General features: G+C 34.5%; 1 long non-coding RNA gene across 1 annotated transcript; it reads left to right on the forward strand.

Annotated features, from left to right (window-relative positions):
* Nucleotides 1–3,276: 3,276 nt before the first annotated feature.
* Nucleotides 3,277–4,700, forward strand: LOC131044359 (uncharacterized). Its single transcript, XR_009105648.2, has 2 exons — nt 3,277–3,886; nt 4,176–4,700. It is a non-coding gene; the product is annotated as an uncharacterized LOC131044359 (long non-coding RNA).
* The last annotated feature ends 1,435 nt before the right edge of the window (nt 4,701–6,135 follow it).

Consider the following 6,135-nt stretch of genomic DNA (forward strand, 5'->3'; position numbering starts at 1 on the left):
TATGACATTCACTTGGTTGTCATATGCCAATATGTGATTAATGATGTTGTCATAGATGTGGTTTATGCAAGATCCCTTGTTGTTAGATGTTGATGCTCCTCCGTTGTCATAGTTAGGAAGAGGATTTTTGAATGCTTCGTGGTCATTATTGGTCTTATGGCCATCAACCGTTATATCACCCTTGTCTATCATGTCTTGAACTAGGTTTTTAAACCTCAGGCAATCATTCATGCAGTGCCCCTTGTTTTGATGATAGTCACAATAGTGTGAGTCATTCCACCAGTGTGGTTTGACTTGGGGTTCAAAATTGCCTATTTTTGGCAATGTGATGAGTTTGTTTTCCAAGAGTTCTCGAAATGCAGATTCCAGGGTTTGTCCCAATGGTGTAAACGTTCTTCAATATTGGGGAGGTGGATTATTGGTGTTACTCCCTTGATTGTTGATCCCTTGAATACTGTTGTTCCCTCGATAGGTGTTGTTGTTTCCTTGAAAGGGAGTGCATTGATAGTTGTTGGTGCCTTGATTGGTATTTATTTGATTGTTGTTGGGTGGTGTCCCACCTGATAAATTTAGCATTGGTTTCTTGGATTTGACATTGTTGGCATCAACCACACCATTATTAACAACATTCTTGTTCCTAGTCCAAAACTTGGACGTCCGAATTGTTGTTGTATTGATTGTTATAGGCGGCGTTGTTTGATGAACTAGCACCTTCCTTAGAGAATTTCAAGGTTCCCTTCTTGATTGAGGCTTCTTCCACTTGAATGCCATTCTCAATTAACTTCTGGAAAGTAGGTAGACATTGTATTTTGAGTTGATAACTCATTTCATCATTCAAATTGTCTATAAAAATTTCCATTTTCTCCTTTTCAGGCACATCATGTGGGTACCTTGAGACCATGTGCCTCCATCTTTGTAAGAACACCATGAAAGTTTCATTGTTCTTTTGTTTTGTATTGCATATGTCAAGCATGGTGACCTCATGTTGGATATTATAGGAGTATTGTGAAATAAATTTGTTCACTAACTCATCAAATGACCTTATAGGAGGTGTGAGTTTTGAAAGCCACTCCATTGTTTGTCTTCCCAAACTTCTTGGGAATAGCCTCATCATGTAAGTGTCATTATCTGATCAATTAACATTATATGTTGATAGACCCTCTAAAGGGATTTCACTCCTTGTTCTCATTTGTAATGATGTTCCTATTGTTGTTTGTTGTAGGCATAAAGGTAATTCCCTCTCCCCTTCCCCTATCCCTCTTCCTCCCCCCCACCAATTATTCTTCATTGAGTTGTGGGTGAAATTTTTTCCCATTCTTGACGAGGGTCCCTAGCTATTTTGCTAGTGTGTTGTTGAAGGTCTATTTGACCTTTGTTTTGCATGGTGGATTTTAATATAAAAAAAATATTATATTATTATTAATTTGTGGCAAGAACACACACACACACACACACACACACACACACACATGCGCACACGTGATCTTACAATCTCATCTCCATAATTATATATTTACCATTTCCAATATGAAAGTTATATAGTTTTTCTATTGATCATATTGAGTTAAATTAATGATATAATTCTTAATATAAATTGATATTGAGTTACATTAAAAGATAAATTACTAAAGTAACAACTTCACTTAAAACACATTCTATTTTAACTTGCTATTAATTACATAGATTGCCCAAAATTTAATTTTACTTAACATTTTTGGGTGAGTGAAAATTTTGATTAAAATTTACATAGCATTATAAATATTTTAGTTAAATAAAATATTTATAATTTTAACTTTTGTTCCATGTGGAATGTCAAGGAAAAAATGGGCAAATAAAAGGAATATTAAAGTTTATTAATACAACTCCCTAACTTGTCTAAATTTAAGAATTCCAATTTTTTAGTTTATAACTATGCTATTTAAATTAATGCAATATTCCATGAATGCGAAAAATTGGTTGGCCAAGGTTTATAAATCAACAAAATAAAGAATTATGCATATTTTTTTTTCATTCACATATGAGTTGATTGATATGATTGACATGATTGACAAACATTTCAAGCAAAAAATTTAAAGATCCATACATTTCTCATTTTCAAGAAGAAAATGACTTATTAGATATTTAATGTATGCTTCATCTACCCCTATCTAATTCTATTAAAAAAGTAATATAACTTTCATTATTGTATTTTCTATTCTTACCTAGCTTTCATTTAATTTTATGAATGCTAATAAAATGAAATAACCCCTAAGAAATTAATCTTTTAATAGAAATATGAAGTAACCAAAATAAACGCATTAGAACTTGATGTAATCTATAAGAAAATGTGATTAATAAATTTAAAATTTTCTTAAAGTAGTTACTATCTAATTTAAATAAATTATTTTCTTCTAAGAATATGAGCCAACAATCAGTTTAGAGAGTTAAATGAAAATAATACTTCTTTTGTAGCATTGATACTACTCAAGTTGATGCAGGAGCATTCCAAACGGATGATAATTGACATCGTCCAAAATATGTTTTGAGTTTGATTTAGATTTTAGTTTTCATTTTTAGTGTTCAATTCGTTATAAGTTTGTGGTCAATTGACAAAGAAGATGGACATTGTTCTCATTTCCAATGATAAATTGTCTCATTCCAATTGTCTAATTGATTTAAGTCCATTTGGAATATGAGGATATGAATGGTTACAAAACCACGTCATTGGTATGCATGTAAAAGAGGACTAATGTATTAGTGCTTGCTGATACAATCTTTGAGATTGATTCTTGTCTCAGAATCAAACTCCAGTTTGATACTTTTCAGAGATGGATACATACTCTTTTCAGATTGGTGCTCACTACATTCTAGTTTGATACTTTGTGAACAGGTACTCTTGATTGTCATTGATTGGTATTGGTGCAGACTGCATTCGACCCTCACAAAGGCAGTGATATGTGTTTTTAGCATTGACCTGCATTTTGCAGTAGACAGTGGATTGATATACAATGGATGGTTTTATCTGAATTTATACATGCCTGGCATATCATGGAGTTCTTGATATATATTTTGACTTTATTCTACACAAGGTATTCTACAGTTTGTCATTTGATGCATTGAGCATCCTTGTTATTCTTAATGTTTTGACATTTTATGTATCCTTGTCATTAATAAAGTATTAATAGCTTATCATTATTTCATGGATAAGTTATTGATGACTTGTTATATACAAGGCAAAGAAGTTGTCATTAACTATTGTATAGAAGGTTTCTAACGGTCAAGTGATCAGGTGTTAATGCTTGCAAGAATATGGGATGCTGATCTTGGTATACTCAAGTGGCTCGTGAGATGATTTATTTGTTTTGGGCATTAGTATCATATTCATTAACAATTTTCTCATGCCGCTTTGATCATGGACCTAAGCTTATATCAAATGTATATTCTATGAGTATCGACAAACCTCATTGTTAGTGTAAGGTCTACATTCAAACAAATCACACTATGTGAAGGTATTCACTTTGGTCGGTGTTTTAGTCTTAGACAACATTATTATTATATTTCAAAGGGGCATAGTTCATATTTCAGCCCGTGTGCATTGTGGTTGGTACTATTATTGGTATGCCAAGGAAGCCTGTATAAGTTCATTTGGTTTGTAAAAACCTAAAGACAAAACATATCATTTCGAGGGTATATCATATGATTGGTTAACAGTTGAGTTTCAAACCCTAGCCGCAGCCAAGCTAGGGCACGACCATGGACGCAGGTTACTTCTCGAAACCCTAATTGAAAACTCACGACCGCCACAACTCTTTTGCATTTTCAGTTGTCTTGAGGATGTACATGGACTTCAAAATTGATACAGGTTCGAGCATGGTTATTATGAAGAACAGTTGGTCAACAAAATCTGGTAACCGGTTTTCAGTTTTAAACAATAAAAGAATTTACTGTGTGTGTATTAATAAGCAGAGTTAACTCTGATATGAAATACCATTTTTCTGTTTTAGTTTGCTCTGTTTTTTCGTAACCCTAGTTAAGGTTATTTTGATCCTTGGTCTGTTTTTATTGAACTCGAGTTTTGTATAGAGACGTGCAATGGTCAAAAGGGTTCTGTTTTCAAATGTTAGCATTTGGGGTTATCTTGTCAAAATCATGCTCCAGTTATGGGATTAGTTGTTGAAAAAGAAAACTGTTTTCAGTTTTTGCAGTTGTTAGAAATCAGTTTGTTTTTGCAAAACTGTCATCTTCAAATTTCATATATCCAGTTCACAGGAAAGCAAGGTGTGAAGTTTTTTTTAATTTAAAAAAGGATCTTTCAGCAAAGTGAAGAAAAACAATTGCGCTTCAAATGTTTATATTGTAAATGAGAAAGAAAGTTTTTCAAAAGATTCACTTCACCGTATCATTGTGTATATTTCCTATATGCACAACTATATTCTATAATTGAGAAATCATGTCCATTGTATGATATTGGTGTATATATTCAAGTGTACACTCTGGTGTATCGTGTGTGAATAAGTTAAGAAATGCTATACCATTGCTTCTGAATCTCAAGTTGTGTGAGATCAGAAGATGATATGTAATGAAGTAGAGATTGAACTCTGTTTATAAAATTCAAGACAGTGAGGCACATTTTGGTCAGTGAGACCTTCTTGCCAGTGAGGCATTGTAACCAGTGAGGTTTTTGTTATTAAGTCAGTAAGGCGTTTCGAGTGGTTTTTCTACCCCATGAAGGTTTTCTACTTAGGACAACTTTTGTGTTGAATGTTGTTCTTTTGATATGCTTGCTCCTTATGTGCACTTTCTTATCATTTATCATTCAGTTTTTAAGTTGTCCTGAGTTTCATTGATCAGCATGAAAATATATTATTGTTTGTGATCATGTCCTATGCTCATCTTTATTTCAGTCAGTTGAACTTCATAGCAAAATCCTGAGTTATGATATTAAAAGTTTGTGCAAACAGTGAATTCATGTTTTACTTCATAACGCTGAGTTGATATTCTCTTGACATAGACCTGTCAATATTGTATTATTGCTTTGATATCTTTCATAAGTTGTCATGGTTAATATGATGCAATATTACTGTTCAAGAGAGGTTGTTTTGTTACTCGAGTTAGTGTTGCAAAAGGTCTGAGCTGATTTCTTGAGTTATCAATGTTTACCAAAGTGTTTAGGTCTAAGTATGCTTGTCCTCATAATTGTTATGTTCAAAGTGTTTGAAATATTAAGTCAAATTCTCGTTGAATTGATATACCACTGATTCACCCCCCACACCCGCTCTTAGTGGCATTGTACTCCAACAGGGTTGGTGCTTCTGTCTCTGTTGTTGCTGCTGATGATGATCCTACAATGGGAGCTAAGGTCCCCCCCAAAACTTCTTCGTTTGCTAGAAGGTGAAACTTTGCTCATGTGGTCAGATTTGCTGCTCACTCCCCTAAGAGGACCCGACCTCTTCCTTGTGCCAAATCCTCCCTTGTGGTGGTTTGCAAACAAGATGTCCATCATTGGATTAAGTGATTCTTGGATGCCTTTATTTGCTCATAGCATTGAGCTTTTTCCCCATGCTAAAGGCTTTTTTATTGTCTCCTTTACTTCCTCTCATGATTGGGATTTGATTTTGTGGGTCTGGGTAGATCACTCCCTCTTTGTCAAGCCTTGGACAACTTCTTTTAACCCTCTTATTGAACCACTTAATGTGCATCCAATATGGATTTGTCTCCCTAATCGTCCCCTTCATTTTTGGAGCACTCTTGCTACGAGGCCATTGGTAACCCTATTGGCTGCTTTTTTAAGGTGGATAATGTCACGTCTTCCATGGGTCATTCTACCTTTGCTCGCATCCTAATTGACATTGACATCTCTTTGCCTCTCCTTAGGGATGTGGTTGTTATGGTTGGGTATAGGCCTTGGACTCAATCGTTGGATTCTGAGGGCGTTTTCTTTTGTTGTCGAAGATGCTTCTCTAAAGATCGTCTTGCTTCAGATTGTTCTCTTCCTTGTACCAAAGGTGTTGGAGCTTGGTGGAAGAATGCTACTGTTGATCACTTGATTGTCAATGCTCTTGACTTTGATTTTGTTGACTCCTCTCATGAGGATGATGTTTCCTCCCAGGTTGATGTTGTACCTCTTACTGCTACTGAATCTCCTGTTGACTCTCT

The sequence above is a fragment of the Cryptomeria japonica genome, chromosome 6, assembly GCF_030272615.1.
Source record: "Cryptomeria japonica chromosome 6, Sugi_1.0, whole genome shotgun sequence".
Taxonomy (NCBI): Eukaryota; Viridiplantae; Streptophyta; class Pinopsida; order Cupressales; family Cupressaceae; genus Cryptomeria; species Cryptomeria japonica.